The sequence below is a fragment of the Scyliorhinus torazame genome, chromosome 3 (assembly GCF_047496885.1).
Source record: "Scyliorhinus torazame isolate Kashiwa2021f chromosome 3, sScyTor2.1, whole genome shotgun sequence".
In the NCBI taxonomy this organism is placed as follows: domain Eukaryota; kingdom Metazoa; phylum Chordata; class Chondrichthyes; order Carcharhiniformes; family Scyliorhinidae; genus Scyliorhinus; species Scyliorhinus torazame.
Window position 1 is genome coordinate 83,653,585 of NC_092709.1, and position 14,125 is coordinate 83,667,709.

The following is a 14,125-nucleotide window of genomic DNA, read 5'->3' on the forward strand; positions in this document are numbered from 1 at the left end:
GACGCTGTGAATAAAAGCTGATGACTTGGAAAAAGTGAGAGAGTAAGAGGGTGAGTATCATGCCAGCCAGATATGAAACTGTGGCAAATGTCACAAAGCACACAGTTTGAATCCGAGACTAAAATCATTCTGGACAAATGGTTCGACAGACACCACATGCACGATCCTACCTCATTCAAACTGAAAATGGTACAGTGAGATGGAACATATTTGAACTCATTGCCACACAGAAGCAGCCTTCTACACAGCTGAAGCAGTCATGTACCAGAGCAGAGATGCTGCATTCGTCAATCCTTCTTCAGCGGTGATTTCATTGTATGCACTCATCATTGGCTTGTGAGATGGAAGCATGGACAAATCCAGATGATACTGCTAACTCTTTAAAGTATTAATTGGTGAACTGTGGTTCATGGTCATAGATGACAAGATTTCCATGTGTTGCAAATATCGCCTTCAGTGATGTAATCACTGCTTCATAAGTGTGACTCTGCAGTTTAACTTCCAGCCATCTTGAGTAGTTATCTACTATGATCAAAAACATCATACCTCTGTGTTCAAAGAGGTTCACTCCAAGGTGTTCCCATGATCTTGATGGAGAACAGGATGAAAATCTCAGAAAGATCCAGATGACTACTGGGCTGGTGAACCTGAGTCATCCGCAAATTTTCCTCCTGCTCAGCAGAGTCTGAGAGATAAGATAAAAATGTATGGGTGGCACGGCGGTACAGCGGTTAGCACAGTTGCCTCACAGTGCTGGGACCTGGGTTCAATTCCGGTGAGTGCCTGCGTGGGTTTCCTCCGGGTGCTCCTGTTTCCTCACACAGCCAAATGATGTTCAGGTTAGGTGGATTGGCCGTGCTAAAATGTTCCCTTTGTGACCAATGCTGTGCAGGTTAGGTGCAGGTTAGATGGGGTTACAGTGTTACAGGGATAGGTGGGGGAGTGGGCTAGATACAGTGTTCTTTCAGAGGGTCGGTGCAGACACAATGGACTCAAATCCCTAGTCTCCCCCAAAGGAGCAGAGCACCTAGTCGAGTAGACTTGTGAAACTGCCACAATGGTTGTCCATATAAAGCCAGAGACATGTGGGAGGATGTAGTATAATGGAGAGAATCAGGTTTCAGAGTGGTGGAGATAATCTCTGGGTCAAAATCTTGGAATTCCCCTCCTAATAACACTGGATGTTCACTAAATTTCCCCAATTTGAATTGGGAGAATCAAGCGAGTGTCATTCCAGCAGAAGCCACGGTCTCCTTGGTGGCACTGCTGAGCAGAAGAGCTGCAGGCCACTAACTGACCAGCAGGGTATGCTAGGCTTCTGTCACCAAGGTCTTGATTCCAATTTAAGGTCCGCTGGTGGCATATTCACTGCTTGATTAGTATGTGGTTTGGCGGATCTTCCTGGAAAAAAGCATCATGAGATTCTCTCTGGCTTTCCAACTAGCAGGGGAAACTATGGAAACGACAACAAGATTCCACCAGTAGTGTCATTAGATATTAATGAATTTTGCACTCACAGTTTCATAATAACTAGGCTATCCAACCCGTTGCTGCATCAATATCTGAAATTTCAAATCTTTCCTGAACAGGGAGAAACTTGCTCTTAGTTATTTGCATTAATTGGGAGCAATGTACTTTTCAAAGCCCATTGAAAAAATATATTTCAAAAGGTACATTCTCATTTTCTTTGACCTACAGTGAAATGCCCTCCAGCGACACACAGGAGCGAGAATTTGAGGGCAACGAGAATTCTGAATCTTACAGCATTGTTATCACTGGTCAACTCACCTTCCAAATGAAATCAATTTTCCAATCATTAAATACTGCTGATATACAGTTAATATATTTTCCTTTGCTTTTTGATTCATTCTAAAGTCATTTATCCTGCTGTTAGCTGCTGCCAGCAAACATAAGCACCTCTGTAGCCCAGAGTTTTACTCAACATTGGTGTAGATCTTGACTTTGCGTGATTAGATTGGATTGGATTTGTTTATTGTCGCCTGTACCGAGTGTTATGGACCAGGGTTTAGAAAACTCTAAAGTATATCATGGAGCTCACCTGACCTACAACTGATTAGAGATTTTGGTTACGATGAACACAAGGGCCTGCCTTTCAGGGGTTATTCAGCAGAGGCCTTAAGCACTTTTAATCAAAAACAAGCTTTATTCTACGAATTCAGTTAACGTTTTTATAAACGCACACAGTAAGCATTTTTATCAACTACAAACATAAATAACCCAGACAGCTACAGTGATCTATGTATCACCCCGAATAAATTTCCCCCTTTAACTGTTCCAAATTAATACCAAGATCCCATAAACCAGAAACCCCTTTTCAAAGGTGTGGCCCATCACACAGCACTCAAGACCTGGTATACACTCTTGTTTCCCTTTTCAAAACAGCAGGTTTGAATTTCTTCCAGAAAGCAGTTATTTCTTTTCAAGTTATCAAGTAATCTGGAAACAGCTTTTAAAGTGAGGACAGAATAACAGGACAGGACTTCTCTGTCTGAATCCAGCAGCCAAATGTGAAAACGAGAGCAAAAAACTCAAGAGCCACAAACAAACCCCAAACCAAAGCAAAAGTAAAACTCAGAGCCACAGCCCAGCTCCACCCACACAATGACATCACTGAAGTCATGTAATAAGACAAAACATTTTTTAAAGGAACACTCCCATGACACAAGGTACAGTGAAAAGTATTGCTCTGCGTACAGTTCAGACAGACCATTCTGTACATGAAAAGAAAATTCATCGGGCAAACATAAAATACACAATGTAAATGCGTAGACACAGGATCGGGTGAAGTGAAGCATAAAGGAGTGCAGCACTACTCAGTAAAGAGGAGGTGTGAAGAGATCAAATCAGCCCATAAGAGGGTCATTCAGGAGTCTGGTAACAGCAGGGAAGAAGCTGTTTTTGAATCTGTTTGTGCATGTTCTCAGACTTTTGTTTCTCCTGTCCGATGGAAGAAGTGTGACAGTGAGTCGGTAGTCTGCTGTACATCTCTCCAGGTTAACACTTCAGTGGAAACAGAAATCAGAAACGCTGCAAGACAGGCTGATGATTTTCTTCGAGCATTTATGTAAGGGTCAATCTCCAGGTTATCTGCAATAACTTTGGTGAAAGGTCTGCAGAAGCCCTGGCCGAACAGCATATACATAATTTCTCCAAGGTTTCCATAGGTTTCTGCTGAAGTGATGGTGGACAATTTCCATGAAGGTCCAATCCTCAAATACCTTGTTTCCTTTTAAGCGCAATCACTATTGTTATGTAAGCAAACACAGCAGGTAATCTACATAGAACAGAACCACAAGATGAATGAATAATCTGACAATGTTTTTTGTAAGTGTTGGTTGAGCAACAATTATTGTAAGCAGCATTGGTAGAAGCTAAACGAATGCACTGTTAAAATCACTTTTGGATTGGTGCCAGATAAGGAACATAGAAAGGGTGTGGTAGCTGCGATACCCACAGAACCTTCCAATGTGACGGTTAGAAGGTTGAATCACTTTCAAGTTTTATTCACACTTTGTCAGGCAGCTGCAGTTGTAAACAGGAACTCCAGGGCAGCTTGCTTATCTGGAAAGGAGGAAAGATTGACCGGCCCTGCATTAATGTGGCCAGCTGTTGAGGGCTGCTGGGGTGCGTGCAGATGCTAGAGTTGGAATTGTGAATGCACTGGCCAGAATGTTTCTTTAAGTCTGCAAGAAGCATTTTCGCTCTTCTGAGCCTCACAAAAATAATTTTAAACAATGCAAGAAACATATGTACAGTTTTGGGAACGGCCTCTCACAGTTCCTTTAAGAGTCAATGGTTAGACCTGACAATACTTGAAGGAAGTGGGACAGGCATGCAACATGTTTGCTTCTCGCACTTCTCCACAGAAGTTGGTCGTACATCTGCACATCAGGTCACTGGTTGGCATATTTAATTGTATTCAAATGCCTCAATTTCAAAACTCTCATCCTTGTGGTCAAGTCCCTCCATAACTTTTCCCTTTCTCTATCTCCATAAACTTCTCCGGCCCTACAAACCTCTGATATCTCTGTGCTCTTCCAATTCTAGCCCTTTGTGTATCCCACACTTTCTTCTCCTTAATATTGGTGGCTGAGTCCTCAGTTCTCCAGGCCCCGGGCACTAGAATTTCCTCCCCTCTGCCTCTCTCCTCCTTTATGACTAACTATCTCTTTGATCAAACTTTTGTCCAATTGTTCTAATGGCTCCTTGATTTGCTAAATACCAAACCTTTCCTTTGATTATATTTCTGTGACGCACCTTGGGACCTTAAAAGCAATATATAAATGCAAGTGTCATTGTTCTTTTGTGTGTGACGATTGAGTGTCATAGAACATAGAACATAGAACAGTACAGCACAGAACAGGCCCTTCGGCCCTCGATGTTGTGCCAAGCTAAACCAAGATCAAGCTATGCCACTCCCTATCATTCTGGTGTGCTCCATTTGCCTATCCAATAACCGCTTGAAAGCTCCTAAAGTGTCCGACTCCACTATCACAGCAGGCAGTCCATTCCACACCCTAACCACTCTCTGAGTAAAGAACTTACCTCGGACATCCCTCCTATATCTCCCACCCCGAACCTTATAGCTATGCCCACTTGTAACAGCTACATCCACCCGAGGAAATAGTCTCTGAACGTCCACTCTAAGTATCCCCCTCATCATCTTATAAACCTCTATTAAGTTGCCTCTCATCCTCCTTCGCTCCAATGAGAAAAGCCCTAGCTCCCTCAACCTTTCCTCATAAGACCTACCCTCCAATCCAGGCAGCATCCTGGTAACTTTCCTTTGCACCTTTCCAATGCTTCCACATCCTTCCTATAATGAGGTGACCAGAACTGCACACAATACTCCAAATGTGGTCTCACCAGGGTCCTGTACAGTTGCAGCATAACCCCACGGCTCTTAAACTCAAGCCTCCTGTTAATAAACGCTAACACACTATAGGCCTTCTTCATGGCTCTATCCACTTGAGTGGCAACCTTCAGAGATCTATGGACATGAACTCCGAGAGCTCTCTGTCCATTTCGAGAACTGTGTAAATGTTAGTTCAAGTGTGGCTAATTGCCAGTTAGCCTTTTCTCTGTGAGAAATGCATGGCCAACCTGATCCTCATCGTCTACAGTACTACTTCTACAGTTCGTTCAGGCTTTAATTTCTTACTTTGTTACATTAAGGGGTGCATTTTACAGGGTTTGCCTGTAAAACAAAGTCTGACAGCAACTTGCCAACTGTAAAAAGGGCTGCCGCACTGCAATAATGCAATGGGGGTGGCCTTAACAAGGTCAGAATGAGACTTATGCCCCTCAAGGCAGGAAGTTCCACCCTGAGAGCTACTGCCCAATCTGATTGTCTGGAAACTGAGTAGTCCCAGCAGCGCCAGAATGGAGTAGTGGAGGAATCCCAAGAAAAAGATCATGCATACCAGACTTTAAAGTACGGGCAGGATACTCCAGTCCTCCAGCCAAGAGTTTCTCGGCGCGTGCCGTTCGAGGGTGGCGGGATTCTATCTTCCAATGGCATGTCAATGGGGTGTCCCATTGAAGCCGCCCCATGCCACCGGGAAATCCATGGGCAAGAGTGCGCTGCACGCGGGGAGAGTGAATCGCAACAGCCAAAGAATTCCGGGCATGTTGAGGGCTTTTGTTTGGGGAGAGATTGGGGACATTAGAGAGGGGAGGGTAAGTAGTTTGAGTGACTCGGTGGGGGGGGTGGGGTGGGGGTGGGGGGTGAATACAAGATTGGTGGGAGCATAATCTTGTTGGGGCGGGGGGGGTGCTAAAGATGCGCATAGGAAACCCCCTGAATGGAGGTCCCTCCTTCCTGCTTTCTTATCCCTAGTTGGGAAAGTAGCAGGCTGGCCACTTTACTTCTGCCTACCCCTTCTGGCACAGCAAAAAGAGGTCCTTAATTGACCTCTCATTGGCAACTTAAAAGTTTGAATGAGTCTAATGAGGGTGAGGCTGGTGGCGGGCTGGCTGACACCTTACCCACCCACAATAACAACTCTGGGGAGGTCAAGAAGTCAGTGAGCTTGTCACCTGTTTTACTTTACATGCTCCCCCCCACACAGCGCCCTTCATATATGCTGGTGGTGAACAGTAAATCTCCACTCTATGATTCTATTAAGGCTCCATAGTTCTCACTATTTCTCCAGTCATTACTTTTGACTTAAGTTTTTTTCAAATTTTCAACTTTCTGAATTCTGTTAACGACAGTATTTTCAATTCTCCCTTCCTGCCAGCTGTATTATTTTAGGTCTTTTAGCCCCTTTGCCTCCCCATCTCCTGCCCTTTGAAATGTATTGCCAAAAGTATCAAAAGCATCACTGAAGGGCAGTGAACAATAATCAAAGGCACCCATTGGTTACATCCTGAAAGTCATACATTTGCAGGACACAAAGAGATCAGGCATGTGAAGCGTCGGGACTGCAGGGTCATCAGGGAAGGAAACAATGTCAATAGCATAAAGCTATGGGAAGCAAACACAAGGCCTAGTTTGAGAAGGAATGAAAAGAAGATTGTCGTTCAGTGTGAGATGTTGAAGAAATCATTAAAAGGGACAGCTGGGGTGGTGCAGGCCAGGAATCCTCATTCCACTGTCCCAGGAGTCCCGAAGATGGTGAAGGGTGAGAGAAGCCAATCAGCATGAAAGTGAAATCTGTCATCTTGTAATGCCCAAAAGCCTTTTCATGCCGGTTTATCCAATGGATGTGTTTGGTTCCTTTTTTGTGAATTGGATTATTTTTGCGAGTCGGTGAAATATGCTGACTGTTTTGTGTCTAATTATTATTTTTGATTAATTCACAGGTATGAGCATTGCTGACAAGGCCAGAATTTATTGCCCATCCTTAAGTGTTCCTGAGAAGGTGATGATGAGCCAACTTTTTGCAGTGGAAGGTGAAGGTAATAAATTAGAAATGTGGGGCGCGATTCTCCGACCCCCCACCGGCGATTCTCCGGCCCGCGATAGGCCGAAGTCCCGCCGCTGTCAACCCTCTCCCTCCGGCGTGGATTAAATCACCTTTTGAACAGCGGGACAAGGCGGCGAGGGCGGGCTCCGGGGTCCTGGGGGGGTGTGCGGGGCGATCTGGCCCCGGGGGGTGCCCCCACGGTGGACTGGCCCGCGATCGGGGCCCACCGATCCACAGGCGGGCCTGTGCCGTGATGGCACTCTTTTTCTTCTGCCTTCGCCATGGTCTTCACTGTGGCGGAGGCAGAAGAGACCCCCTCCCCTGCGCATGCACGGGATGACGTCAGCAGCCGCCCGGCGAAGACCTTTCGGCGCGGGCTGGCGTGGCGCCAAAGGCCTTTCCCGCCAGCCGGGGGAGCGGAAGCCACTCCGGCGCGGGCCTAGCCCCTCAAGGTGAGGGCTTGGCCCCAGTCTCCGCACCTTTGGGGCGGCCCGATGCCGGAGTAGTTCCCGCCACTCCATTACTCCGGAACCCCCCTCCCCGCCGGGTAGGGGAGAATCCCGCCCCTGGTCTCAGATAAATGATCAAAATATAACTACACTTGTACAAGCATGAATGGGAACATAAAATGTATTATTTCCACAAAATGGATAGTTGAAAACGGTGTAAACTGACACACAAACACACAACTGCATTGTATCGAGGACAAAATGAATTTCTGTGAATTAATTTCTGTTACTTGCTTCTTTAAGATCAAGTCAGATTTTGCACCATCAGATGAGCCAACATTAGATTTTATGCAACGGATTTCTTCTTTTTGTTTTCATTTATAAAATATTATTTATGGTCATCTCGATGCAGTACTGGCTTGAATTAAACTAAATGGTTGTTTTCTTGAACTGTGATTGACATGGGGGGGGTCATATTTTATGCGGTTTTCAATCATACCCTTGGGATGCATGAATCCATTGACACTAATTCACTTGTGCACCATATAAGCATGATACACAATAGCAGCAACAATAGCTGACAGCATATGCTGTAATTTTAAGATGAAAAATGTTGAAGTGTCATCGTTTCATTATGGCACAAAAGATTATTCAGTCCATCAGGTCCATGGTGATTCTCTGTGGAGAAATCCAATCGACTTCATTCCCGCCACCACCCCTCACCACCACCACGCCCGCTCCTCCGCTTGCCATAAGCACATCGGAAGGATTTACCGGTTCACAATCAATCTAGGTCATGACCACTTAGTGCATAAAGAAGTTCTTTCTGACATCCCCTGAATTTATTGCCCAAAGCGTTGAACCTTGGTCGCCTAGTTAGGGCGGCACGGTAGCACAGTGGTTAGCATTGTTGCTTCACAGATCGAGGGTCCCTGGTTCAATTCCCGGCTTGGGTGCCTGTCTGTGCGGAGTCTGCATGTTCTCTCCGTGTCTGCATGGGTTTCCCCACAGGTGTTCCGGTTTCCTCCCACAGTCCAAAGATGTGCAGGTTAGGTGGATTGGCCATGCTAAATTGCCCTTCATGTCCAAAAAGCTTAGTTGGGGTTACAGGGATAGGGTGTAGGTGTGGGCTTAAGTAGGGTGCTCTTTCCAAGAGCCGGTTGTAGCCACCTGGGTTGGCCAACTCCCGACGTAAAATGGAGAACAGCAATGGCTGCAGGGAAATTCAGCCAACACAGGCAGAAACTAGCAGGCGCAAGTTACTGTGTATTAAACTCTGTAAAGCCCAGACAGCATCGATACAAGCAGCCTTCTGCATAATAATGTAGCAGCCATCTACATACTAATGAGCGATCCCCGGGAACAATCAAAACATTTGGGACAAACAAAGCTAAGCCTGACTCCCCGGCGCCAGCAGGAGCCAACACAAAAGAGGTTAACGGACACCTCAAGACCGCCCATCGATCAGGGAACCGCTCCAGTATTGGAGAAATCGAACCAAGCGATTGGAACGAAGTCCAATCACTTGGAGCCAGGTACAGGGTCCGCCCCGAAAGGCGGGAAGCCCCTGGGGACTAGAAAGTTAAGTCCCCAAGTTCAAATCGTTCTTCTTGACCAGGTCACTCAGCAACGCGAACCAACCCTTGACAGTGACCGGTTCAGCTGCCGCCAAGAGCCAGTAAGTCTTAAGTCAACGCTCGCTACGAGATAGGCGCTCCTAGCTACCAATCCGTATCAACTTTGAATCCCGCAGACTCAGAACGAAAGGCCATTTGTTCCCCTGACCTGGTGGGCCTCCGAAGCTAAGTATAGGCCTGTTAGTTGTAGAAGTAGCTTATAAGTAGAATTTGTGCATGAGTAGCAATTTACTGTGTATAATAAATGTGCTTTGACTTGAATCTTACTAATTGGTGTATTGAGTTATTGATCATTACTTGAACTTGAACCTCGTGGCGGTATCATAAAGATACCTGGCGACTCAAGAGCAAAGGTTATAAAACAGAGCCAATTGAACCAACCAAAAGTTAGCAACACGGTGCAGACTCAATGGGCCAAATGGCCTCCTTCTGCACTGTACATTCTATGATTCTATGATTCTAGTCCTTTTACAATTAGCTAATGGGAACAGCTTTTCTTTGTTGACATTACCTAAACATGTCATAATCCTGTACATCAAACCACCTCTCAATCTCTTTTGCTCCATGGAGAGTAACTCTAGATTCTCCAACCTAGTCCTGTAGTTAAAATCCCTCATCTCTGAAATTATTCTGGTAAATTTCCTCACCACTCTCTCAAACACCTTCACATTCTTCCTAAAATGTGGTGACCAGAATTGAACCCAACAGTCTAGTTGTGCCCTACCCAGAGCTTTATAAAAGTTCAGCAAAAATTTCCCTGCTTTTATACTCGGTACCTCTATTTATGAAATCAAATCATTGTGAATTGTGAATTACTCTCTCAATGTCTGCAGCCACCTTTAAAGATCTGTTCACATGAAGCTCAGGGCCCTCTAACCCTTGACGTTTTTTAGAACTGCGCCATTAAGTCAATATTACCTGTCCCTCTCCCTTCTGCCAAACTACATCACTGTTATAACCTGCCTGCTTACCACTGGACGGGGACTAATGGCAATCCCACAATTCTTAGGGAGTATGAGCTTCCCCAATGAGGGGGGCGGAGAAATCATTAGCAGAGTCCCTGCATAAATGGAGCTGGCCAGTATGGAACCAGCTAGAGAGGAGTGAGCAGCAAGAGAGTACTGCTGCTGCTGTTGTGTATATATGTAATTGTACATGAAATTATTTATTTCTATTCTACAAACTCGTGCTGGATTCTTCATGGCCCTCACAAAGATCACATATATTTTTCTGTATTAAAGTCCATCTGCCACCTATATCCTGTTGCATTCAATTGGTATCATCTTCACTGTCAGCCTTTATGTTTGGAATCATTGGCAAATTATGGAATGTTACTTTATATTCCAAAACCTAAGTCACTTACAAAGATGTAAAAAAAAACAATTGGCAGAATTTTCCATTGCTGAGATTAAGTGTGGTGGCAAGCAGTTTCAGCAGCACCAACCCCGTTGGACAGAATGGAGAGACTCTTCGAGGTTGAACCCTAGGTCTGGTGAGTCCCCTCTGTTGTATGGGGGTCTCCTCCTCAACCTCCTGTTCATACTCTGGCTCTGCTTGTAATTCCACGCTTGAAATCTCATTGATAATGCACAGGTGAGTATTGGGCTGACTCACATGGTGGGTTGGGAGCTGATATGTCCGCCCACCATCAGCTCCCAGTGTCTAAGATCCCGGCGCCATATTTAAACGCCAGTCCAACACACACATCTCATTCTCTCCAGTTCATCGATCTTCAGGAGACTATTACAGATGTCTGACAATCAAAAGAACAAGGCTTGCAACCTCAAGAAGAAGGCAGCACCCACTTCACCCACCAGGCACTGGAGGCCTTGATTGCGGGAGTGCAGATGCACAGGTATGTCCTGAACCCAGGGGTGGCTCCAGGAAACACAGAAACCTCACACCACTGGCCTGGGATGATATCACAGAGCAGGTCAGCAGGGTTGGCAACCACGCCTGAAATACCACCCAATGCAGGAGGATGAATGATCTCAGTCGCTCAACAGGGTAAGTCATCCTTCAACTCCCTTAAACTCTCATCAGGGCATCATGCAGTCAAACATCTCTCTTTGTGGATCTCACACATCCATTAGTGGTGGAAATATATCAATACTCATTCTCTTAAAGAGACTTCCACATATCTACCATCTCATCTATCATGTTGCTCACATTCCAGGCGTGCCGGAACTGTCTAGTACTCATTTGTAAATAGAGGACTCTTCGAGGTTGAACCCTAGGTCTGGTGAGTCCCCTCTGTTGTATGGGGGTCTCCTCCTCAACCTCCTGTTCATACTCTGGCTCTGCTTGACCGTCTTCCCCAGGCATTGCCACTTGCTGGAGCTGTGCTCGATGACGCCTCTCCTTCCTTAACCTGCTCCATTGCATTAGGATTCTGACAAAGGCAGCATTGAACCCTGGAGTCCTTACTCCTTTTGCCTTCCCTCTGCAATGAAAGATCGAAGACAATGATTATTAATGTGTCCAGAAACTGAAAGTCAGATTAAAGAATCTGGTAAATGTATGCCTTCACAGCATTTCCTGCCTTACCTACATGGTGGCTGCTGCAGCTTTGTCATGAGATGCTGGCACACATTGAGGTGATCAAGATAGCATTCCCGAAATGTGACAACAGGAGCCCTGTGTGGGATGATGAGAGTGTTATTGAGATGAGTGACCTAAAGGAGCTCTGTACTCCAGTCTCCGAGGTCGCAGACTAATGGCCAAACATTTGCTCATGGTCAATTTGGTCCTTTGGATCATTATTAATTCCAATTCTGGTGAACACTTGACTGGCCAACATTGATGAAATGCAGCTGCGCCTTCATTATTGCCTGCATCCACAAAGTACATTCCTCAGTATTAATCTTAAATTCAACAACTGAGTTTTGAAGCTACTGAGTATCCCTTTAACAGCGCTAATAAAGGTATTGGATTTCAGTAGCTTTCTTGCCTTGGTGATTTTCCTCCTTTCTGTCTCCTATTCACTCTTGCAGCCCCAACATGTTAGAGGGAGCTTTCACCCTGCATCAGACTCCTCTTGATCAAATTTACTGTTACTTTCATTTTGAGCCAATGCCATTACTGTGGTACAGCAAGATGGTGATTCCTCACTTCTGTTTCCAAACGGAATTCGACGTTCCCTCTCTCACTCTCCTTGTGCCAGATATATATCTCAAACCTCACAATCTGAAGGTAGAGCTTCATCCTGTTGTTCCCCAGCCTCCCCTAGTAATACTGTATCCCATAGTTGTGGTGGATATTCCTACTCTCCACCCCGTCACCCCAAGGCCATCACCTATGATCTGTCCATGTCCCTTGTGAACCACTATCCACCCCACCTAGTAGCTCTGTGCACAGTCACCTGCCGAGATGAATTACCCCAGGAGAGCTACAAATCGAACCCCTCTTTGTTATGTGTTTCCACTCTACAGACTGCAGATGCCTCCAGTCGCCAACACTATTCCACCTGCAGCCCAGGTACAGTGACTGTGCCCAGGGACAGAGAGTCCAGCACACCAAGCTATGCATTTTTTTCCTCTGGAGCACACAGCCCGTGCAGCTGGAGTACACCACGTTCCCAATGATTCCTCCTGCTGCATGTCCGCTGCACTTCTATGACTCCTTTCCATGTCTCCACTCTATGGGGCTGGTTTAGCACACTTGGCTGAATCACTGGCTTTTAAAGCAGACCAAGGCAGGCTAGCAGCAGGGTTCGATTCCCGTACCAGCCTCCCTGAACAGGTGCTGGAATGTGGTGACTAAGGGCTTTTCACAGTAACTTCATTGAAGCCTACTTGTGACAATAAGTCATTTTCATGACTTCCGACTGCAAACCCCAGACCAAGCACTTGGACTTTGACACTGCTCCCCACTACCATGAGGACTAAGGACTACAATGTCCCCTCCCAAAGTACCCCCCATCTTCTGTGTCTCTGTGCGACCCAATCCTCATGTGCCGCCCTAACAAATCCCCACCTCCTATTCTAGAATCTGCAGGAATTTCCTTCCAGTCAAAAATGTGCTATCCCTCTGACTCTTTAGTTTATCAGCATTTCATGTAATCCCTTCAGGCTCCACCTCTCAGTCTACCCTCCACCTTCCATTGTACCTCATTCTCCTCCACTCCTCGCCTCTCTGCTTTCCATCGTGTCCCCTCCTTCGTCATTGCACCCCTTGTATTTGACATCCTCACCCTCCCCTCACATCTCATCCCCGGGTCAAAATACCCGTTTGTGAAAATTGAATTCTGCCTGAGTACCGCAACACAGTGGTGCGCTTGTGGGCAGCACGGTAGCACAGTGGTTAGCACAGTTGCTTCACAGCTCCAGGGTCCCAGGTATTCCCGGCTTGAGTCACTGTGCGGAGTTTGCTCTATCTCCCCGTGTCTGCGTGGGTTTCCTCCGGGTGCTCCGGTTTACTTCCACAGACGAAAGATAGAACATAGAACATAGAAAATACAGCACAGAACAGGCCCTTCGGCCCACGATGTTGTGCCGAACCTTTGTCCTAGATTAATCATAGATTATCATTGAATTTACAGTGCAGAAGGAGGCCATTCGGCCCCTTGAGTCTGCACCGGCTCTTGGAAAGAGCACCCTACCCAAACTCAACACCTCCACCCAACACCAAGGGCAATTTTGGACATTAAGGGCAATTTATCATTGGCCAATTCACCTAACCTGCACATCTTTGGACTGTGGGAGGAAACCAGAGCACCCGGAGGAAACCCACGCAGACACGGGGAGGACGTGCAGACTCCGCACAGACAGTGACCCAAGCCGGAATTGAACCTGGGACAGGTTAGGTGGATTGGTCATGATAAATTGCCCTTAGTGTCCAAAAAAGGTTAGGTGGAGTTACTGGGTTACGGGGATAGGGTGGAGACGTGGACTTAGGTAGGGTGCTCTTTCCAAGGGCCGGTGTAGTCTCGATGGGCTGAATGTACAGTAAATTCTATGATTCCTTGATGTCGCCCATAGGAGCAAAAGGTCCTGCACTCCCAGCTAATACCCAGTACTGGTCAGTGTCTGAAAGTAGAGGCTTGTATGTGTACCACAGCATAATGGTGTCCTTCTGGACCACGTCAGCAAATAGCAGGAACAGACCA

At 46.2% G+C, this 14,125-nt stretch overlaps 1 long non-coding RNA gene across 3 annotated transcripts in view; it reads left to right on the forward strand.

Moving 5' to 3' along the window:
• The window catches only part of LOC140408552 (uncharacterized), a 135,770-nt gene that overhangs the window by 57,895 nt on the left and 63,750 nt on the right, over positions 1-14,125 (forward strand). For all 3 annotated transcript variants that reach the window (XR_011940136.1, XR_011940134.1, XR_011940135.1), the window contains exon 5: positions 6,829-6,924. This is a non-coding gene — a long non-coding RNA (uncharacterized lncRNA). The remainder of the gene's footprint in view (positions 1-6,828; positions 6,925-14,125) is intronic.